The 24,849-nt window shown below is 39.9% G+C and overlaps 1 protein-coding gene across 2 annotated transcripts in view; it reads left to right on the top strand.

Annotated features, from left to right (window-relative positions):
- Dpyd (dihydropyrimidine dehydrogenase) overlaps nt 1-24,849 on the top strand; it is a 1,202,971-nt gene that overhangs the window by 747,828 nt on the left and 430,294 nt on the right. The gene's annotated exons all lie outside the window — the stretch shown is intronic.

The following is a 24,849-nucleotide window of genomic DNA, read 5'->3' as shown; positions in this document are numbered from 1 at the left end:
TTCTCCAGGTCCTCTTGAAGCCTTTTGATCTTGTCCTGAACAATTCCTGATCAACTGGCATAGAAACAGCATTTTTCCTGTAAAAACAAGCATATGCCTCCCTTTTCACCGTTAATAGGTCTAGTCCCCTCCTGTTTTGTAGGACTAACTCGGCCAGGGAATCTAGCTGTTGCTAGAGATGAAGGATAGTATTGGACACAACCTTTATGTCCCTGATCAACTGGAGAGAGAGCTTTCTGTGGAGATGGACTACCATACACACCCCAGGTGTCCCAGTGGCCATGCCTGTGGTTATTCCCAACCCAATGAGTAGGGTCATATTGGCAACTGTAGTTGTATTGTTTGTGATTACTGCAAGAGGCTGGGGAGGCCCAGATCAGAGGCAAAGCAAGCAATCCTCCACAAGGGGGAGGTAATTGTTTGGTTTAGCAGGGTGAAGACCATTTTAGGAACAGTCCTCAGGGGTGGGACACACCCTGGAGGGTTGATAATCAGTGTCCCCTTGTTGGGGTAAATATTTTAGGTCCCTTGCTGGTATCCAAATGGGTCTTTTTATCTTGAGGGAAGACACATCCAAACTCTCTCCCTACTGTGAGGAGTGGCTCTGGTCCTCTCCAGGCCCCAGTCAATGGGTCTCTCCATTTGACCTTCATCGAGCTGTATGTAACAGAGGATGAGCAATGTTTTTGAAATGGAGACATTTTTTCATTTCTAGAAAAATTTAAAATATTTAAGGTGAATAATGCTCTCTTTAGCTGATCATGGGGGGGTAGTGATTTCCCCTTTTGTTTTTGTAATTGTGATTTAAGTGTTTGTTTATATCTTTCAACGATAGCTTGGCCTCAAGGGTTATATGGAATGCCTGTGGCATGTTTAATTTGCCACGTCTGGAGGAAATTTGTAAAGTTTTGACTTATAAAGCAGGGACCATTATCTGTTTTTACTTGATCGTGAAGCCAGAGAGTGGCAAAACATTGAAGCATATGACTAATGGCATGTTTAGATTTCTCCCTGGCATGTGTAGATGCCCAACAGGCACAGGAGAAAGTATCAACTGATAAAAAGATATATTTAAGTTTTCCAAAAGGGGAATAATGAGTAACATCTATTTGCCAAAGATGATTGGGGAGAAGGCCTGAGGGGTACTCTTGGAAGTTTGGAGGGGGGTGGGGCGAACCTGGAGGAAGGGTTGGCACGACTTGTATGTCCTAATAATTTTATTTTGTATTTGGGGGAATCTTTGTTTAAGGCCTCTCCAGTTGGTGTGGGTTAGGGAATGAAAATGGGTAGCCTCTGAGACAGTGTGACAGTGAGCCACAGAAGCCAACTGATTAGCCATGCTATTTCCTTTCAGACAGGAAACCTGGTAAATTTTGATGGCCTCGAAGATGTTGTATGAAAATAGTGTGGACTCTCTGTTTGAGTAGAGCATGAGCCTGGATCATTACAGGGTATATAGGATTGGCATCAAGTCTAATGTGAGCTTCAATAAGATTGGGCAGTACACATACAGGCTGTCAGAAAATAAGTTGAATAGTTCCTGAATAGTATGTAGAGCCAGAACAACTGCGAAAAGCTCTTTGTAATGTGCTGATCCCTCTAGTCCTGAGAGATAGACTTGATGGGCTTAGGTGTGACCCCCAATTTAAAGGGGGGATATACAACCAGGGAAGCCCCCAGATGTCCCCCCCATCTGTAAAGGCAATGAGGAAGTCAGGGTTGGGTTGAGGTAGGAAAAGCCTGGGGGTTTGCACTCCAACCTGGAAAAAGAGCTCATACATTTATGAGGGCCATAATGGCAGTTGATGGTACCCAGGAACCCTTTAAGTGCCATCGTGACTCTTACATTATTTTTTTGGAGCCAAGTGAAATTAGTTATCTTATACAGGTAATAATGGAGTGAGGCTCAATACCAAAGAGTCTAATGGCAGTTTACCTTCCTTTAATGATGTAATCAGCTACTTGGTTACTTAAAGAATAGACCCTAGGGGCCCCAACGATCGAGTGGTGAATCCACTGAATAGGCTCGCCCTTTTGAGCCAACAGGGCAGTGTTCAGGTTCTCCCCAGGGAAAACGTAGAAGGAAAGAGGGAGATCAGGGTCGAATCGTTTGGGATTAGTTATCTATGGCCTCCTGGACTCTATGGAGGACTTGTCTCTGCCCAGGTGCTAGGGTTACTTGGGACAAAAGATAAACGCCCCTTAGTAGATTGAACAAAGGGGATAATTCCTCAGTGGTTATAGGTATCCAGGGCATCATCCAGTTAATTTCTCCCAAGAGCTTCTTGAGTTGAGGCAAGGTGTAAGAATCCTGAATATAAAGTTGTGGTTTAACAGGTAAAACTGTATCTAGGGTAAGAATAGAGCCCAAGATCTTAAAGGGAGGCATACTTTGAACTTTCTCATGAGCTACTTTAAAGCTGTAAGTATGAAGGATAGTTAGACATTGGTGGGTAAGGTCCTGGAGTGTGGAGGAATCTAGGCACCCTAGAATAATATCATCCATGTAAATATAAAACAGGGTATTGGGGAGATTGATAAGAGAAGAGAAAATTGGTGACAGGTAATATTGACAAATGGGTGGGCTATTAGCAATGCCCTGAGGTAAGACAGTCCACTCAAATCTCCTATATAGGCCACTAAAATTAACAGCGGGTACAGAGAATGTAAATTTTTCCATGTCTCCTGGATGGAGAGGGATAGAGAAGAAGTAAGCTTTAATGTCAATGATAATAATATGGTATATATTGGTAATAGCTGGGATCCATGGGAGTCCCCTCTGGGGGGTTCAAAAGGGGAAAATGTGTTTATTTATCTTCTTTAAATCATGTAAAAATCCCCAGGACCCATTAGGCTTTTTTATGACAAAGATGAGAGAGTTCCAGGGACTAGTGGAGGGATGGATATGTCTGGCCTCCAACTGTTGATCAATAAGTATGTAGAGTTGGTGTAACTTAGAAGAAGGGAGAGGCAACTGCTCAACCCATATAGGATCCCCCGGTCTCCACTGCATTTTAGATGGGGTGGAGGGTGCTGGGCAGTGGCCCTTAGAATTGGGGGTGTTCATTGGAGTACTTTTGTCTGAGTTGCTCAGAGTAAGGGTCATCTGTATAATTGGGGATGGCATTCCCTCCCTTCCTCAAACTGTTGTTGATATTCTTTTCTATCTAACAAATCATTATAAAAGGCCTTATGGTTAGTAGTGATGAAAGTCTCAGCATCTCCAAGGATGCCTTGACCCAGTAAGTTAGCAGTGAGCCCAGTCATCATGAGAGGGCGGACTTCTTCCCTGTCCCCACCTGGGTCAGTCCAAGGAAGCCTCGTGGCAGTCTCCCAGGAGGTGAATTGCCCACCAACTCCCAGTAGGAGAGGGCTGGGTACAAACTGCCAAGAGGGGGGCACTTCCTCCTTTCTCAGGACCGTTTGGTCCACTCCAATGTCGATGGGAAGTTTGAATCTTTTATTGCCAATATTTAAAATAATTTTGGGTCTATGGCTGGGGACCAGAGGGATGGTCCAATGGGCTTTGATGGTCTCTTTCACCTTATTTAACGGAGCTGGGGGGAGCCCCTGGAGGAGTTTAAAGGCTTTCCCTGTATGTCAGACTTTGACTGACACTCCCTAGCCCACTGAAACCCCTTCTTGCATTTAGGACAACAGGTGTGAGGGGCATTGGTCGTCCCCCCAGAGGGTGGGGGAGGCTTTATCTTGTTGTGGCACTCCTTTTTAAAGTGGCCCTCGTCCCTGCCCCTGAAACATGTTGATTTTTTAGGGTTTAACTGTAATGAGCAGATTGTAGTGGCCAAATCTCTCTGTTTGTTTTCCTGAAGGATGGCAGCCATGGCCCTAGCCTTGTGGGAGATAGTGCCAACATCCTTGGTGGCTACAATCCACTACTCATGTAGTTGTCCTTAAAACCTGCACAGATGAGGTGGTGATGAGCTGTCACCCCTTCCCAGACCAATATTTTATTTTATTTATTTATTTTTGATATTTAATTTTTATTTAGTTATCTGAGAGAGAGAGAGAGAGAGAGAACACCAGGGCCTCCAGCCACTGCAAACGAACTCCAGATGCATTCTGCCACCTTGTGCATCTGGTTTACTTGGGTACTGGGAAACGGAACCTCAGTTCTTAGGCTTCACTGCCTTAACTGCTAAACCATCTCTCCAGCCATGTCCTGAATTTTTTTTTTAATTTTTATTAGTCCCCTCCTTCATCCATTCTACTGGTGAGATTTTCTACAGAGTTTTTTATTTCCTTAACTGTGTTCTTCATTGCTAGTAATTCTGACTGGTTTTTCTTTATTATTTCTATTTCCTTATTTATGTCTTGTATTGCCTTCTTTATTTCATGAAATTGGTGTCCTGCATCTTCTTTGATTCCTTTGATTTCCTCTTTAAGTTCCTCTTTGACTCCTTTGATTTGTTCTCTGACTTCTTTGGACATATTTACAGTCATTCTTTTGAAATCTTTCTCGGCCATTTCCTCTAACTCGTTCTCACTGGAAGTCATTTATGATGCATTAATACTTTTAGGTGGATTTATATCATCTTGCTTTTTAGTGTTTCTTTTGTTATCATGTATATATTTTTGCATCTTGGATTAAGTTAATGCTTGGATTTTTTAGCTAGCTGGGTAGTCTTAGCTTTATCAATTGATTTGATTTTATATATTTTCAGGGTAGGAGCTTAAGGTGTTAGGTGTGGCTCTTAAATCTCAGAGTATCTACAAAGGTGCTCCTAGGGGTTGAGTTTCCCTGCTATGGGAGTATTCAAGTAGGCTGAGTGGAATAAAATACAGCTAGATTCTAAAAGTTAACTAAACACTGTACCCATTCAATCAAAAATAGCCCCAAGTATGTATGCCAGAGTAGTTATTATAACAACCAGATCCTCTATCAACATAGAGGTTAAGATTTCTGGTCTGTTGAGGGATCCTAGTCAGCTTGTGACCAAGTGAGACACTTCCCTGGTGTAATCCCAGTTACCTTAGATGATTTTGGTCTCAGTCAAGTTGCTACCTGGGTCATCGGGCTGCTGTTCTGATTTCTGGAGCCAGGCACTGGCTTTTCCTACAGGGCAAACTGAGCCTGGAAACTGTGGCCCTGCAGATCATCACCCCTGCTGGAACTGCTGCTGCTAAAGCTGCCTCTGCTGGGTCTGTCAGCAGCTGAAGCTGCTGCTGCTGGGCCTACCGCTGCTGATGCCTCTGCTGCTGCTGCTGCTGTAGCTGCCACATCTGGAGCCACTGCTGCTGCTGAAGCTGCTGTTGCTGCTGGGTCCACTGCCGCTGATGACACTGAAGCTGCTGCTACTGGGTCTGCCACTGCTGCTGGGGCCGCTGTTACCGGTGCCGGAGCCACTGACGTTGCTGCCGGACTCTGCTCCTGCTTGGATCCTGCTGTCGGCCCAAGTTGGTGTGGCTGGCCCTGGGACCACTGCTCTGTTCACTGGAGCTGAGCTCAAGCAGTGGGGGAGGGTAGGGAGCCACAGCTGCTCTAGTTCTCTCGCTGTTCTACGTGTTTTTCTACCTCGTGATCTGCTCTTCTTTTGCTCACTGCCGCTCTCCCTTCATGTTTTCTGAGTTGCAGAGAGTGCCGGTGTGAGTGGAAGCTCCCGCACCTGGCTTTTCCTGCAGTTGGAGCCGAGTCTGGCTGCTTTCTGGTGCGCTGCCTCAACAGTTGGCGGAGCTGCCGGGGCCACTTTTGCCAGCCTGTGTGGGCTCTGGATCTCTTCTACTTCTCTGCTGCTGCTTCAATTTCCTATCCACCTCACTTTTTAGTAAAAGTGTGCATTTTGCTGAGCTTTTTGGTCATTCCCCCCACCCAGGGTCCTTTGGCGTGGTACCTACATCACCATCTTAACTGGAAGTCTCCAGACCAACATTTTAGTAAACTGATCCCATAATGCCCTTGGGGGAAATTTTCTTTGGAGGCTTTTTTCCACCCTATCTATAAATGTAGCCAAGTCCTCAGATGGTTTCTGAGTAATACCCATAAGGGGGGTTTCAGAAGGTCCCTCATCAAGCCTTTTCGCTGCAAAGCCTAGTGCCCTGACATGGTCCCTATAACGGATCAAGTATAGCTGCCTGTTGAGTGCCTGTTACATATTGATCAGAGGTAGTGGAGAGCACCCCAAAAGTTATCAGCACAGGGGGCTGTTGACTTTGGTTTCATTCTGCCTATGTATGGCACTCATCTTTAAAAAAGGCACACCAGTTAATGTATAGGGGACCCGACAAGACAGCCCAGGCTAGAACTTTTCTTTTTTTTTAAATTTTTTGGTTTATTTTTATTTATTTATTTGAGAGTGACACAGAGAGAGAGATAGAGAGAGAGAAAGAGGCAGAGAGCAAGAGAGAGAGAATGGGTGTACCAGGGCTTCCAACCACTGCAAACAAACTCCAGGTGTGTGCACCCCCTTGTGTATCTGGCTAACGTGGGTCCTGGGGAATCTAGCCTTGAACTGGGGTCCTTAGGCTTCATGGACAAGTGCTTAACCTCTAAGCCAACTCTCCAGCCCCAGGCTAGAATTTTTCAATATTGGGTTGTACAAAGTTGATGGGCAAGTCCCTGTAACAGGGTCTCAGCCCAAGGACAGTTAGTTCCATCCTCTGAGACTGCCTTTTTAAGCTCCTTAAGGTTCTGAGCTTCCCACTGATAACAGGCAGCGGGGTGATTGTCCCCAGGATTTAGACTGATGGGAAATTAAAAAGTAGCTTTATTTTTTGGTGGCTTGGTGGCTGAATGTGAAGGAGGGGCCAAGAGGGTCCAGAAAGGGTTAGTTGATAGAGGAGGTGGAGGAGGTTCCCCAGAAGGCCAGGGAGCACTCTCAAAGAGATTGAGTGAGGGGTATAAAGATGTACCCTTTTCTGAGGTTTTTAAAGCTGTATCTCCATGAGGAGTAGCCGGATTAGGCTGTATACTATCTTTTCCCTCTGTCTTTTGTTTATGTTTGGTTGGTCTTGGAGGGAAGCAGCCCTTGAGGGCCGAGATGTAGGGAGGACCCCTAAGGGGGATATTTGACCCTTCTCCACATGTGCCCGATATACAAGGGGCCCTACCCTATCCCAAGTGTCCCAACCAAAGAGATTTCCTTCCGGCAGCCATGGCACCAGTTCAAGAAGGCAATCCCAGGTCTATTGATCCTGATTACCAGTTAAAATAAGCCTTCTACTCTTTAGGAGTGCCCTGAGAGATTCTAAGGCAGGATTGGATTTAGAGGTAGACTGTCCCATATTATAAATTCAAGAGAGAAATGTCCATAAAATTAGGGAAATAGCAACCCACAGACACACAAGTGCAACAGAAACACAAGGATCCAAAAGATAGGTAAACATGCTGTACAAAAGCCACAGATGCAGCTTACCGTGAACTGAAAGTGAAAGGAAAGAGAAAGAGAATGAAGAGATGTTGACAAGCAAGTACAGGTTATAGAAGCAAAGTTTATCACATTAAATATGAAGACTGCCTCATAACTTATAAGGGTACACTCATCCGCACATGCAGAGATTGACCTCCTCAATGAGAATGCCTCACATGGGGCACCTGTCTGCCAGGTTCCTGTAGCCCCACATTGGGTGCCAGTTGCCAGGTCTCCCCAACCCCCCACAGGTAGTGCTAGGGGAGGACCGGGCCCACTGATTCCTTCCAAGGGGTTGAGAAGGAAGGTGGGTGTCGAAGGCCAGGAGCAAAACCACCAAGCCAAGAGTCTCATCAAAACAAGAAGTCACTTTATTGTTACCGGCAGGTGTTTATATAATGTTGAGAATGAAGGTGGGGATTTTAGGATGGAGTGAGATGTAAGGGCCAATAGCATACTGCGACCTCTGTGGTGATTGGTTCTAACTCTAACTTCCTGTGTGGAAGGAACAGGCCAGAGGCCATTTGGCGCCCTGCTGAGTCATAGTTGGCTGGAGGCAGTTGGCCAAACTTTAGCTAGGCTCAGTAAGTTCCATGAGGCCTCACATCTGGGCCTCTCAAGGCCCAAAAACCCTTAATTTCTGGAACAGCTTTACCCACCCACAGCAAGGTACTTCTGTTAAAAATCTTCTTTAAAATTATATTATTACCTAATAAACAAGTATGTTCCCATATGACATTTTTCATCTTTAATTTTGGTTTAACCTCCCCTTCACTCCTCCTTCCCATTACCTCCTCCCTCCCATTCCCTCACCTGTATCCATTTCTTATTCTTTTCTTATTATTGTTAAGAATTTGCTTTGAATGCACACATTATTTGTTAGTACCATCATTTCCCTCCTCCCTGTCCAAATCCACTGAGGGTCCACCTCAGTGGGGTTTATGCTATTCCCCAGATTTATCCATTTCTTTTTTTTTTCTTTTTTTTTTTTAATTTTTGTTCATTTTTATTTATTTGAGAGTGACAGACACAGAGAGAAAGACAGATAGAGGGAGAGAGTAAATGGGTGCGCCAGGGCTTCCAGCCTCTGTAAATGAACTCCAGACACGTGTGCCCCCTTGTGCATCTGGCTAACGTGGGACCTGGGGAACCGAGCCTTGAACCGGGGTCCTTAGGCTTCACAGGCAAGCACTTAACCGCTAAGCCATCTCTCCAGCTCTATCCATTTCTTTAATCTTCAGAAATTACAAATGAATTTCAGAGATAATAAAAATCTTGTTGTTTTGGGGGTGCTTCCTGAGTTTAAGTCTCTTAAACTCTGGATTACCAAGGCTTGCTTCACAGCTGAAATTTTAGTACCATGTTATAGATATGAAAACCATTAGTACCAAGGGATTAGCTTCTCCCCAGTGTCCATGTAATATATTAAAGGTGTCCTAACATTATAGATTACACTGAAATAATACAGCCTACTTGGTATTACATTCTGTATTCATATTTACTATGAAGTGTCTCACTATAGCACATTCCTTAACTTCCTATAGAGAAGGATGTAATGTACAACAGAGAAGTGAATTTTTTAGAACCACTGAGATGCAAGTTGTTGATTTTAAAAGACATTTTGTCACAGATGAGTGAGGGAGAAAGAGATCAAACCAGCCAGTCCAGCCAATCCCAGGTTTCATTCATGCATCTCTGCTGCTTAGAGCTTTCCCTTTCGGTGTCATTAGCATTTTCATTTCGAAAAATGACAGTCTGCAGTGGAAGCAGTAAAAATGTTCAACCTGTGGTTTAAATTATTGATTTTTTAGAATATTGAAGCAGTATTTCAAATAGATTTTGTTAGAGATACTTCTGGGTGGGGGGTTTCAAAGGTAATTTGATATCCAAAAGCCTCTATATTTCAAAGAGTTTCCATTCTTTGAATTTCTTTAGACTCTGGGTGATTGCATAAAAATGCTTATTGTTTTCAGGTGTGTAAGTAGCAGATCATTGCTGCTTGAACTTGAACCACATATCTGTGTGCTGCACTCTTCATGATTTATGGTAGATGCTTCAGTTCTGATCAACTAGCTCAATAACTCTTCATTTGGAAATGAAAGCTGACTTTAAAGTGAAGGCAAAGGCAGCATGCTTTGCATGTGTAGAAGGTCCATAATCCAACTGATAGCTTGTCTGCTGGTTCTTATGAGGTGCAGCTCTGTAGGAATGGATTTTAATGAAGACCCTCAAATTGTGTTATGCTAATAAGAGCATCTACTGTGACCACAGAGATTGTCTTTAAAGTCTTCGCATGTCTCTCACCATAGTCAGCACTCACACAGAAAGAGAAAATGTTTTGACAGGGAGGAGGATTGCTGACTGCTGTGTGTGTGCTAGGCAGGTAGTTTGCTATTCTCAGTATGTTTCTACTTAGGGAAAAAAGCTACTTAAAAATTACATTATATCAAAGTGGCTTGATCTGCAATCATTCTACAAGCTGAAGCCCTATCGAAGTCAACGAGGGCATGCAGGGCAAATTTATGATGCTATCAAGCTTCGTGTGTGGAGAGTTGTATCACATTTTGTAACGTCAAGTATTGCAGCATAGTGGATGACACAGACTTGAAATAAACCTGATATTTCCCCTTGACACCTGGAAATGAATTAAAAATACAGCATCAGAGGAAATCTTTTGGGGGGATTGATATATGAAAGAGAACTTTGTTAAATACATAAGATACACCTAAAATTAGTCCTGTGACCATGTAAATCAATGTAAAAATCCCTTCCTAATGGCAGTGTGAACATGAAAGTTGGTTGAAATCTCTACCAGTGTTACTACTTGAGGGAAATAACTGCATAATATAAGGTGCACAGTGTACAGTCAAAACCTTTGGTAAGACCTAAACCTTCTAACACTAGAAATTTGACACAGGGCAGGGGAGATGGTTCAGCTAAAGGTGTCTGCTTTATAAGAATAAAAACCCTGTTGCCCAGCATTCAGTTCTCCAGCATGTACATAAAGCCAGATGCAAAGTGGCACATTTGTCTGTGCAGTGGTTTGATTTAGGTGTCCCCCATAAACTTAGGTATGCTGAATGCTCATCTCCCCAGCTGATGGTAATTTGAAATTAAAGCCTCCTGGAGGCGGTGTATTGTTGGTGGTGGGCTTATGGGTGTTATAGCCAGTTTCCCCTTGCCAGTTTTTGGCACACGCTCCTGTTGCTATTGTCCACCTTATGTTGGCCAGGAGGTGATGTCCACCCTCTGCTCGTGCCATCGATTTCCCCTGCCATCGTGGAGCTTCCCCTCAGGTCCATAAGCCAAAATAAACTCCTTTTTCCCCCCAAAATCTGCTCTTGGTCAGGTGATTTCTGGCAGCAGTGTGGATGTGACTGCAACAGTCTATATCTAGACATGCCTATATCATTGTGAGGCAGAGCCAGAAGGATCCAGAAGCTTCTTGGCTGTTTGACCAGCAGTCATTTAGCTACAAACCAAAAAGAGGCCCTGTCTTAAAAAGAAGGTAGAGGGAGAGGACAAACACCCCAAGGTTGTCCTCTGACCTTCATGCTGAAGCCGCAGCATGAGCGCCCATACATACCCCTACCACACATTAAAAAATAAGTAAATAAATTAAAACCTCAACCCAAACAGACGACACAATCTAAATAGTTCACATGCTGTCCTGACATAGATTATCTGATTAGACATTGAATCTGAAGCATAATGATAGGCCTTAGAGCTAGAAGACTTTTGTCATAGTGTTTCATAATGTTATATGTAAGGAAAGAGACCCAAAGGCTTAAATAAACTAGTCATTATCATGCATCTAATTGAAAGGTAGTCTTGCTCTCTGTGCCACTCTCTTTGGGTACGTGGACACCTTGAAGTTGGCATCCAGCCAGACATAGTGGCATTTGCCTGTAATGCAAGAACCTGACAGGTTCATACAAGAGGGTCACAAGCTCAAGGGCAGCCTGGGCTGCACAGTGAGGCTCTATTTCAATACCAATAGCAGCAACAGCAACAAATCAACATCAGAAGCAGTTTAGAAAGACCTGAGAAGAGCAGTGGACCCTCACAGGCCCCAGTGTCTTTACTGAATATATCCTGTTTTGAATTTCCTTTCATACCCACTCCCTTCCTTCATTAGGAGCTCTTCTGGTTTAAAATGATCCTCAATTCTGTCTTAAACACTGAACAAAAATTTACAATGCCTGTGGTATGTATTATTGGCCTCAAACACTGGCCGTCCATGATATTCAGAATTGAGGACATAAAAATGTCTGTTCTTAGGAAAGCCATTAGTAGTAGGACAGATGATATAACATCCATTCACCACGAGGAACTACAGATGCTAAGTGAGAGTTGATGATGGTCACAGTAGTACATGGAGTGCTTAGTTCATGGCAGGTAATGCAAACATTTTTCATACCTTGACTCACAGTGTTTGCAACACTATATGAAGGAAATGTCTGCACTGCTGTCATGCTCAATATTGTGCTAGTGGCAAAAGAAAAGAAATAGAAATGACATAAGTTCCCATCCACTTGTGAATAGTGGTACATGTGTACAATAGGATACTATTCAGCCCCTAAAAACTGTTGGCATTTGGCAAACAGAGATGAATTAGAGAGTATTGCATTACATGACATAAGCCAATCATAGAAACATAAATATTCTCATGAAACTAAGAAAGACCTCATAGAGATGGAGAGTTGGATGATGATTACCAGAGGCTAAAGAGTAGGGTGGAGGAAGGGATGGAGAAAGACTGATCAGAGGATGCTGTTTTCAGTAGCTACACATAGAAGTCCTGGTGTGCCTGTATACAGTAAGGAGTATTCATAATGATCATGTCCTCAACATTTCAAAAAAGTAAAGGTTTTTGAATATTTTCATAATAGAGAACTGACAAATATTTGACACATAGATATTTTACTTTTTTTGTTTTGTTTTGTTTTCTTGAGGTAGGGTTTCACTCTAGCTCAGATTCTCCTGGAATTCACTATGTAGTCTCAGGGTAGCCTCGAACTCATGGTGATCCTCCTACCTCTGCATCCCGAGTGCTGGGATTAAAGGCGTGCGCCACCATGCCCGGCCACATAGAGATTTTAATGTAATTTAAACATTCAACAAATTACACATGCATCAAAATACCACAGAGTGCCCCATTAAGAAAATATTTCGTTTTTACACATTAGCTAAAAATCAAAAAGAATTAAAATAAAATATCTAGGCTTATGTTTTACATGTAAAGCAGGTAAAATCTCAGGTCTGAAAAGTAGATGAAGTTTAGACAGCAAAGTAAGGAAAATGCTGATTTCCAGTGTTCTACTATGCTAGAAGGCCCATTCTCGTTGCAAATAAATATGATAAAACCACTTATCTCTCTCTCTCTCTCTCTCTCTCTCTCTCTCTCTCTCTCTCTCTCACACACACACACAAGAATAATTCTGGAAAATTATCACAAGGTTGCAAATTATGTCAATGCCAACATCTGTAATAGAAAAATACATGATAGGCTTACTCTAGGAAACAATACCTCATTGCAACTAACATAATACACCATCTCCTGTATCTGGTGATGTTGAAAAAACTTAAGTGCTGAGTATCATTAGTGAAAGTTCCATACTTCCCCAGGGCCTTTATAATATAACTATCTTAGGAGTCACATTAAATTAGAATATAAAGATATTACTTTGCTTTCTAGAAATGTATACTGTATAATTCATGTATAAGATGTATAATGTATATACTCATATATAATTCTCAAAGTGTAGATATTATAATTATAAAACTATAATGCATGAATTAAATATAAAATTGGTCATCTTCAGTTTTAGCTCCCTCAAAAGATAAACATGTATGTGTTATATACCAATTTAAGAAAATTCATTTGTTTTAGCTTTTTACTATTTTTCACTTTATGTATGTATTTATTTATTTGAAAGGAAGAGAGAGAGAGAGAGGCAGATAAAGAGAGAATGGGCTCACCAGGGCCTCTAACCACTGCAAATGAACTCTAGAAACGTGTGTCACCTTGTGCATCTGGCCTATGTGGAAACTGGTGAATTGAACCTGTATCCTTTGGCTCCACAGAAAAACACCTTAACAGGCAAGCCAGCCATCTCTCCAGCCCTAGCTTTTTATTTTTTATCCTATATTTTTATGATATCTAGATGGTGGGATTGAGGATTAGTATTCAAAACTATGAATACTATTAATTCCTGTTAAACATAGGACCTGCCATTCTACTATGCTATATATGTAAACTATGGTTTATACATATAATTTTGGGGTTCGAGCCTGGTTCGAAGCTCAATTCCCCAGGACCCATGTTAGCCAGATGCACAAGGAGGCACACATGTCTGGAGTTCATTTGCAGTGGCTGGAGGCCCTGGCATACCCATTCTCTCTATCTGCCTCTTTCTCTGTCATTCTCAAATAAATAAATAAATAAATAATAAAAGAATTTCAGAGATATAACTTCAATGTCGAAATTTTTTTTTTGTTAAATTTTAAGCCTTTTTATTATTTGCAAGAAGAGAAAGAGAACAAAGACAGGCAAAGAGAATGGACACAGCAGTGCCTCTAGTTACTGCAAACACACTCCAGATACATGTGCTACTCTTTGTGTATCTGGATTTACATGGGTGCCGGAAAATCAAACCCAGGTCATTAGGCTTTGTAGGCAAGTGATTTAGTTGCTGAGCAATCTCTCCAATCCCCAAATTTTATATTTTAATGTTCAGTTATACTGGACACAATACAAATCATATTTTTGTGCTGCAAAATACTCAATACTAGTTCATTTGCAGAGAACAGAAATTCACTCCTCATAGTTAACATTCAAGGCATAATGATTTGGTCTATGAGGTTGTCTTGCTGTATCCTTATATATTAGAAGATAGAATATCAATAGAGTAGCTAGCTGAGTGCTTTATGCAATATATTTAATAAAGATCTCAATTGCATTAATAAAGAAGGAGCTGTTATTATCCAATTACCACTATAAGGCCATAACTCCTAATGCTATCATATTATGATAGCTTATTTTTAGAAGTCATACATTCAAACTATAGCATGACAGGAGAAAATATTCACCTGGTATGAGCCATTTCATAGGAATCTACTGGAGAATGAGTGATGCCAAAATGAACAAATAAATGAAAGGAGCCAAAATTGGTCTGTAGAAAAGAAAGCTCTGGTAGGATTGCAAATCGAAATTCCAGGACAAGAGATATGCTAGTCATTTTTGTTTTGCTGTAAGAAAATATTTGAGGCTAGATAGTATCTAAAAGAAAAATAAGTTTATTTAGTTCAAAACTAACCAAAGTCTCAACAGAAGTCCATTAATTCTATCTGAGGGCAACTCCTACAAGCATACCTAGTTACTTTGTCCTAACCTCTACCTCCTACACAGTCACACAGAGAAGCAAACTTCAAACACCTGTACTTTTAGAGGGAGACTCCTTCACCCCATATCCCCAACATAGCCAGAGTTATACAAGTAGCTACAAGAACAGTCTAGAATCAGGGAGCCAATAGCCTGCATGAGGGATTTCCCAGGAAATAGGACAAATGGGGCCTTTATCCAATCTTTTTGACTTGTGGAAAGCAGAAGGTACAGCCACTCTTTGGAGTTTCCATGACATGTGGAAAGACCCAGCCTGTGAATTAGGAAGCCAAATGTGTGTTTAGAACAACAAAGCTTTAATGTGGGGTAAATGATTAGAACAAGAGCAGTTAAAAAAAAAACTAAATAAGGTCATAGATTTCCTTCTGGTCTGCCTAAGGACACAGGTTTGATTCCACAGTACCCACATAAGCCAGATGCACAAGGTGACACATGACCAATATTTCCATAGTTATAAATATCAATGTATAGTCAAACTGTATGTTTGATTGAAACTGTGACTAAAGATTACAGGATGCTTGTGGATAACAAATGCATATGAAACATTGGATAAAGAGTTGAAATGCTAGCTTACATAACAAGAAATATGGGGTGAAGGAGAAGAGACAGAGGTACTTTGTCTACATAAATATAACTGTCTTATTCCTGGGATCTGATCAATGCAGAAGTGTCAACTTTTGTCCTCACTGAACAGTCACATTGTGAGAACTAAATTTGTTGTTCTGTTATAACAGAATACCTAGAATACTGAAGACACTCTCTTGCTGTTACTAATAAAACTGACTTTCATATATCTTTATCCTAACTGGTTTTTACCCAGGGGTGTTGAATCTCAATCCTTGCTTGAGGAAAAAAACAACTATAGAATTTAACCATAGAATTGTACTTTCTATTATATTACTTACATGGAAACAGTATCTTTGCTTTACGTTCTTCACCCTAAATAATCTAATGATGTCAGTCAATACTTATAGAATTGTAGCAATCTTAAACGCTAGTGGAGAAAGAAAAACACAGGTATCTATGATGTGTGCATTGATTTTAGCAGTTGATCCTTAGTGGAAAATGTAATTGAATATGTGTTCAGATGGATAACACCACTTTCAAGGAAGAATCAGACAGTTTAATGCAATGAGAACTGGCTGCATCCACATATTAAATAATTGTATAGTTTGTTGATTGACAGTAACTCTGTATCTAGGATATGTATATATAATATATATACACACACATACCTTAGACTCCCCTCTCAATAACAGCACAATGCTTCTTCAATTGCTGTCAGTTTGACATGTAATGTATCTTTTATTTTTATTGTGATATATTTTTCCTTTCCTACTCCTGTGTAAAGAGACAATGCATCTACTTTAGTGAAAACAAGCTAAAATGTTTTCTTTCTTTCTTTATTTGTAGAGAGGGAGAGGGAGAAAGAGAATATGAATGCGTGCCAGGGCCTCTGGCCACTGCATATGAGCTCCAGATGCATGTTTCACTTTGTGCATCTGGCTTTATGTGGGTACTAGGGAAGCATAACCTTTAGGCTTTATAGGAAAGTGCCTTAGCTTCTGGGCCATCTCTCCAGCCCCTAAAAATGCAGTTTTTAGAAATGTATGTGTAAATGCATGCATGTGTGTGTGTGTGTGTGTGTGTGTGTGTGTGTGTGTGTATGAACACACATACAGAGAAAGAAAAAATGCATTGAGTTTTCAATGAGAAAGTGATAACTTAAGGTATTTTTGTTATGTCAAAATATGTACCAAATGTAAATATCAATTCGTTGAAGAAATCATTATGACCAAAGGAGTCATCACTTTAATTTTTTAAAATTATGCTTAATTTTATAAGTTTTATATTTTATTACACTAGATAGATATATTATATGTCACTGTACTTCTCTGTGTATATATTCTCATGCTTGAGCCAGATATAGTGGTGCTTGCCTTTAATCTCTCATTTGCAAGGCTGTGGTAAAAGAATGTCTATGTGCCCAAATGAAGCCAACCTGAGCTGAAGAAAAAAGAAAGTAAGAACGAGAGAGAACTAAATAAATAAAATTGTGTAAGAACCTATTTTTCATGTTAGAATGAAAGTATTGGGCTGGAGAGATGGCTTAGCGGTTAGGTTGCTTGTCTGCAAAGAGTAAGGACTCACGTCTGACTTTCCAGGTCCCATGTAAGCCAGAGGCACAGTGACGCAAGTGTGCAAGGTTGCACATGCGCACAAGAGGGCACACACCTTTGGAGTTCAATTTCAGTGGCTGGAGGCCCTGGGGTGCCAATTCTCTCTTTCTCTCTCATCTCATGCAGTCTGCTGGGCTTGCCTCAAAAAGACAAAAAGAATGAAAGTATGTAGGCATTAATTATTCACTTTAATAGCTGGGCAACCAACATTATGTGAATTACATGAAGTATAATTTACTCCATTGACTTCATCCATTTGCTTGTCTGCCCCAGGGATTTGTCTCCTAGGCAAGTGATCTGCAAATAACCCAAATCTCTAACCACTCCATCAAGTCCTTCTTGATGAATATTAGGGTTTCACAAAATTTTGGTGTCCTATTTGATCATTTTTATAGAATAGTATACTGGAGTGGGATATTAATCAAAAGCTTTTATTTATAGTTTTGAGAAACACACTGAATATTAATTTCCAAAAATATCCTAACAACTCATATATTATAAGAAGGGGGTCATCCTTCTCCAGCAACATTAAATAGTGCTGGTTCTTTAAAAGTTTTGCCTTATTGACAGAAATCATAAGTGCAAAAATATGCAGTTTTCTGTTTTCCATGTACACTATTCTGACTGTTTACCTATTACTGATACTATCCTTCTTCTATAAAAAGGATGAGTAGTTGCCAGGCATGGTGGTGCACACCTTTAATCCCAGCCCTCGGGAGGCTGAGGTAGGAGGATCACCATGAGTTCCAGGACACCCTGAAACTACATAGTGAGTTCCAGGTCAGCCTGGGCTAGAGTGAGACCCTATCTCAAAAAAAAAAAAAAAAGAAAGATGGATAATCATTTTGTATTTCTTTACAGCTGTATCTGCCTATATCATGTTGAAGAGTACTTTTGAACATATGGGATATAGTCATTTACAGGCTGGATTTTCTTAACATATTTCCTTTTAGCCTAATTTCTACAACTTTAAAATTAAAGGTTGCTTCTAGCTAAATAAGGTTAAACACATTAAACAATGTTAAATATTTTGACAAAACTCAGCTGCTCCCTATTACACCTGCTTGCATTTTTCTTATTCACTTTTGTAAGACTATCCTTAAAATTCTTAACAAATTTTTAATATACTTTTTATTTTTTAACTTTATTTATTTTTAAGCAGTGGTGGGGGGGTGTTGGGAAGATCCACAGAGAAAGAGAGAGAGAGATAGAAAGGGAGAGAGAGAAATTGAATGGGTATGTCACGGTTTTTTTCCACTGCACACAAACCAAAGGCATGCACCACTTTGAACTGGCTTTTACTTGGGTATTGGAGAATTGAGCACAGGCCATTAGGCCTTCAAAACAAGTGCATTTTCTTCTCTCTCTCTCTCTCTTTGTGTATGTGTTACTCAGCCATGCCAAAAAAGAGGTCTTGACATATATAAACATGGCTGAATCTATAGGACACAGGCTAATTGATACTAGTTAGACACAGAAAGATAATTGCTATATGTGCTTTATATGTCCCTTCTCTTACTGATGCTTATTTTAGCTATTTCTCATATGATATGTAATGAGCTCTTGCAACACTATTCCTAGTATCCCAGTAAATATCTTCCAATCTTTCACAAATGAAAATCACTTCTTGGAACAGGTCGAAAAAGAATGTAATACTTACAACATTTCCCTAATACTAACTTGCTATTACTATAATCAGTACTTCACATATGGGGAGGAAAAGGGTATAATCCTTCCATTTTTGAACAAATTTAGAAGCTGTATGGTTTTTTAGGCTTCCTCTCTTTTCTTCTTTCTTTCTGTTTTTATTATTTGTTTTGTTCTTTTTTGAGGCAAGCCCAATACCAACAGACTGCCTGTTTTGTTTTGTTTTGTTTTGTTTTTATGTGAGAGTAAGAGTGGGTGTGAGAGAGAATTTATGCACCAGGGCCTCCTGCCACTGCAGTCAAACTCCAGATGTGTGCACTCTCTTGTGCACATGTGCAACATTGCTTGCTTGGTTCACTATGCATCTGGCTTACATGAGACCTGGAGAGTTGAACATGAGTTTGTAGGCTTTACAGGAAAGCATCTTAACCATTAAGCCATCTCGCCAGCCCTTATTATTATCTTGTTGCTGTTGTTGTTGTTGTTGTTGACGTAGGGTCTCACTCTAGTCCAAGCTGACCTAGAATTCACTATGTAGTCTCAAGATGGCCTCAAATGCACACTGACCCTCCCACCTCTGTCTGCCAAGTACTGGGATTAAAGGCATGCACCATCACAAATGGTCTCTGTGTTATTTTATCAAGCTTTCCAGTTGGAAAATTCTACCTTCTCAGGGCACAGAGTATTAACCACTACACCATGGAACCTATTGTACCTTCTTCACCTTACGTTTGTGCATTTGAAATTTTAGAAAGCAAACTATAACTATCTATTTTTTGTCATGTTGTTAGTCCATTCGTTGTTTCATCTCTGTCTTTTTAGCTCTTTGTTGTTTGATTTTACAAGGTAGGTTCTCACTTTAGCCCAGGATGACCTAGTTTCAGGGTGGCCTTGGACGCACAGTGATCCTCCTACCTCTGCCTCCTAAATACTGAAATTAAAGGCATGTGTCACCATGCCTGGATACACTTGATTCTTTACTGAAGGAATTTGGTCTCCCTTAATTCTAGGGCTGGGTTTATTTGTCCCTCTGTCTATCTTCTATTTTTGTCCTATGTCCTAATCATGACATTTATAATCCCATAAATCCTATAAAACATATTCAAGATTGAGACCCTTTCATTTGTAGCTTTTGTTGGAACTTCATTGATTTTATTATTGAAGTAAAGAATGCATCTTCTGCTCTAACATTATATTACTGTACATGAATATGTGTGTGTGTGTGTGTGTTTGTGTGTGTGTGTGTGTGCATATATAGAAAAGTATAAAAGTCTGGGCTATATACACATACATATATTTATTTTTATATACATACATATATTTTTTATTTTTCCCTATTGTTGGTCTACAATGTCCAGCTGAATTTCTGTCCTTTTACTGAAGAGAACAGTTGGCAGGCTTTCTGCAGAACTATTTCAAAATTCTTATAATCCTTTATTGGGTCCACCTGTATCACTGCCACACACAGCTTTGGCAAATTAGTATTTGGAAGTCCTCCTGCAGACCTCTCCCTGTGTGTCGGTGCAGGTACCCTGCATTACTCAAGGCTATATGCAATGTTCCAGAAACTCATCATCAGCTCATCAAAGATAAATTGTACACAATGCCATACTACATATGCTATGACATACTGCAGATGATGCAAGAAGAACTCTGCACAAACCAGGAAATCCTCATGTACATTTCTGAAGTGCTGCAGAATATTCCAAGTACTTTACTGTCCTTTGGCTTCAAGCTCAATGCATTTTGTTATTTTTTTATTTTTGTTATTTGTTATTTTCATTAATTAATGCTTTTGGCCATCATGTTTTAAGTTGTTATCTCTGACTTAACATGCTTTACCTGTGAGGAAAAGGAAATAAAAGAGGTGATTACTTGTTTTGGCGACATGCCAAATCTGATGAAACAATCAGTATGTGAGTCTGGTAATCTGATGTCATTATTTTTTAAACATGCCATCATGTCTCTTGAACTTCCTTAAATGTGACACCTAAAATGCAAATGAATATGTTTGGGATAATCATTATTGGTCCCTTGTCTCTTGGTCAGGTCAGGCTTTTGATTCCATTTAATACCTTCTTCTGATCCCTCAGTTATATCACAATATTTATAGATATGATTTTCCTATGTCTATATTCTAGTTTATATAGCTGTCTATCTGTTATTTGTGAAAATAATGATTGTGACTTGGGTAAATGTAAGCCCTTTTTATAGCATTAGAAACTATTTTCCATGTGAATAAGCAGTCATTTGAGTATTTCTTACCAGCCCATACTCTCTATCTTCTCTAAGAAAATTATATAATTTGCTTATGAAGACTAAGTTATCCATGATCTACACCTGTGTACATATTAGATTTGCAACTATTTTATAAAAAAATCAGATTACTTTGAAATAAATCTCATTAAAATTAGTTTGAAATATCAGGACACAATTATAATATCATCATATGGTACTATGTTTAGTATCTACTATGAGTACTTAGTAAAATTTAATTTCATTAAGAAAATAAAAATTTATCAGTATGCTAACAAATGAATGTCAGCATTCTCTTCTTTATAGGTAGTGGTTTATGATAAGAATTACTTTATTTTGGTACCAGAAAAGTTATCAATAATGCAGCACTTAAAAATTTACTATTATGAAAAAATATTTCTGAGGAAATAGTGGCAGTTTTTTATCTGTTTTCTTTTCTTTTCAATTTTAGCTTCCCTGGGGACTATTGTAGCAGGCAAGTTGTATTTATATAGACCTATTGCATACAATTTATTCATGCTTTAGACATTGGTAATCAGAACAATGATAAATATAAGTATATAAGAATCTCATTGTTCTGGAGATCTATGATATCTGTGTGACCTTCACCCAAACTTGAAACTAAATATACATGTACCGCTAGTAAATGTTACAGATGACATTACTGCATTTTCTCCCTAATGATGCTAATCTTTTAAAATTAATTCCTTTGTTTCATGTTACATAAATAATTTGTGCTGATAATTACTGGTAATTGTCCACAGAGAGCCATAAGGACTATGGACACAGATTTAATTGTGGAGTTCCCCACCCCCACCTCACATACATACAGATTGTTAAATGCACATCTCTTTTGAAAGAAAACTTAAAAATATCTTCCTCAAGGAATTAATTTTTTTGAATCTATTATTAAACATTGACCACTTACTTGCTTTTTAAAAATTTTTACATTTTTAATTTTTAGGTTTTGGAGGTAGGGTCTTGTTCTAGCCCAGGCTGACCTCAAACTCACAACAGTCCTCCTGCCTTTGTCTCCTGAATGCTGAGATTAAAGGTGTGGGCTGACACACCTGGGTTAGTTTTTATTTTTATTTAATGTTATTTTAATTTATTTGAAGTTTACTATATGAAAATATTACATATCAGTTATATTTTCATCAGGTTACACTCTTATTTTCCTTGTCCCCATTCCTATGTCCTGAGGCCCCCCTCAGTGGAGTGATCGGTAATCTCTGTGGGATCCTGAATGCACCAGACAGTCTCTGAGTAGAATAGTGTGTCAGAGTGCACATTCCTACCCTGTGGCTCTCATCTTCTTTCCCTCCTCCTCTTCCATAATGTTTCCTGAGCCTTGGAGGGCATGTTGTAAGTCTCCTTTAGTGTTGAGCTCTCAGCAGCCTCTGATTTTCTTCTTTGATGAGTTTTGAATTCCCTCAGCATCAACTCCCATCTCTATGGAGGAGGTTATCAGGCTGGCACTGAGAGCAGCATTCACTAGTAATCTGCCACTTTGATGTTGCTACTTATCAAACAATCCAAGACTAATTTTCTACTCATATTAAGAAAATGAATTACTTTTGAGCAATTATGTAGTCTTCATCCTCACAATGTAGTTGGAAAAGCAGAATGCTCTTTTAATGGCTCCTCTGTTGGCTTTCCTCAGACTCTGTGGATTAAGTCCAATCTCTTGTTGGTTTTTGTGCAGTATATGAGCTAAGAAGTATTTCTCTTCTTTGAAATAATAATCCAGTTGACTACTGTAGCAAAATATATAGACCAATTAGCTCATAGACACCAGGCATATGTTTGTGATTGCTGTGCAGTGAAGAAGCCCCTGCTGAAGGCAGCGGGAATGTGATGTCTGTTGACCATCTGCCTTCTGGTATGTAGGCAGTTGCCTGTAACTACGCCCTCATGCTGGTAATGGTGAATTCTTTCTCAATCCTCTTTCTTAAAGCTAATGACCTCATTCCTGAGGGTTTTACCCTCATATCTTATTCACCTACTTATGCTTTCATTTTAGTAACTAGATTTCCCAATATGAATTTGGGGGACAAAGAAAATCAGACTTAAATATTTTTTTTAAAAAAAATAATTTTTGTCACAAAAATTATGTAAATAGCAATAAGAAAAAATAGCTAGTCAATATGTGCAAACATAAATATGAAGTTCAAATTTTAATGTCCATAGAAAAGGGTTTTTTTTTTTTTTTGAGGTAGAGTCTCACTTTGGCCCAGAATGACCAGGAAGTCACTATGGTGTCTTAGGCTGGCCTCAAACTCACAGCAACCCTCCTGCCTCTGCCTCCTGAGTGCTAGTGTTACAGGTGTAAGTTTTTACTGGAACACAAACATGCTCACTCCTCAGTGGTTTATTTTGTCTTTGAGTATTTTCATGGTACAGTCTGAGGGAGAACTGAAGAACTGTGATAGAGATTATGTTAACAAAAAACAATAAACAGGGCTGGAGAGATGGCTTAGCGGTTAAGCGCTTGCCTGTGAAGCCTAAGGACTCCGGTTCAAGGCTTGATTCCCCAGGCCCCATGTTAGCCAGATGCACAAGGGAGCACACGCGTCTGGAGTTCGTTTGCAGAGGCTGGAAGCCCTGGCGCACCCATTCTCTCTCTCTCCCTCTATCTGTCTTTCTCTCTGTGTCTGTCGCTCTCAAAAAAAAAACAAAAAAGCAAAACAAAGAAAACAAACAATAAACACATTATCTGACTTTTTAAGAATCTAAGCTCTGCCGGGCATGGTGGCGCATGCTTTTAATCCCAGCACTAGGGAGGCAGAGGTAGAAGGATCGCCATGAGTTCAAACCCACCCTGAGACTCCATAGTGAATTCCAGCTCAGTCTGGGCCAGAGTGAGATCCTACCTTGAAACCCCCCCCCCAAAAAAAAAAAAAATCTAAGCTCTCCTCTCTCAATTCACTTGTTTTCCCATGTGACAGTTTCATTCATGTGTAGGATACATTTTGATTCCTCTACTGAACCTCTCTTTCATTAAAACCCTTGTTCTTCCCATTAGATATCCATCCTACTTCCATGTCATTCTTATTTTATCTATTCTTCATTTATTTACTTTGACCCACTGATTTAAATTAGCATCACTTGCATAATAATCAGCTTATTATTATTATTATTATTACTATTTTGCTGCACAAAACTTTTATTTCATTTGGTACAAGATTTGAGAGGGGATCTGGGCGTTACAAAGCTGCCTGGTGGCTGGAGAGGCTGGGATGGAGGAGGTCCTGAGGGTGGCTAAGGAAGCAGCTCATTATTATCTGACTTTTTGCAATAGATATCTGTTGACTCTTGTTCCTATACTTTGTGAGGTAGTTTCTTGACTTTCTTACCTTTTCACTCACTCTTCTTTCTACACTCCTGAATTTTGTGTGTTCAGAGGTCTCTAAAAGCTATCTACTATCTATTTATCATCTATCTAGCATGCATCCATCCATCCTTCTCTCTTTTTCCTGATTTTTTTAAAAATTTTTTTTATTTTTTGGTTTATTTTTATTTATTTAATTTAGAGTGACAGACAGAGAAAGAGGCAAAGACAGAGAGAGAGAGAGAATGGGCGCGCCAGGGCTTCCAGCCACTGCATACGAATTCCAGATGCATGCGCCCCCTTGTGCATCTGGCTAATGTGGGTCCTGGGGAATCGAGCCTCAAACCGGGATCCGTAGGCTTCACAGGCAAGCGCTTAACTGCTAAGCCATCTCTCCAGCCCCTTTTTCCTGATTTCTAATACTATAAATGTTTAATTGTGAATATATTAATAATTTATTTTGCTAATAGAATATCTGATTGAAATCTTTGAAAGCCATGGATCTACATGGATATAACATAGTCATTTCTGTATAAAATATTAATACCTCCCTATAATCCCAACTCCCCCAAGGTAGAAAAGGATTGCGAGGTTCATGTCAGCCTGGAACTCCTTGGTCTCTGTTCCATAAAACATTTTTTTTTCTTATACCAATGTCTAAACTAA

Source organism: Jaculus jaculus, chromosome 19, assembly GCF_020740685.1.
Source record: "Jaculus jaculus isolate mJacJac1 chromosome 19, mJacJac1.mat.Y.cur, whole genome shotgun sequence".
Lineage (NCBI taxonomy): Eukaryota > Metazoa > Chordata > Mammalia > Rodentia > Dipodidae > Jaculus > Jaculus jaculus.
The sequence above is the reverse complement of the archived record's forward strand: the minus strand, read 5'-3'. Positions and strand labels throughout refer to the sequence as shown.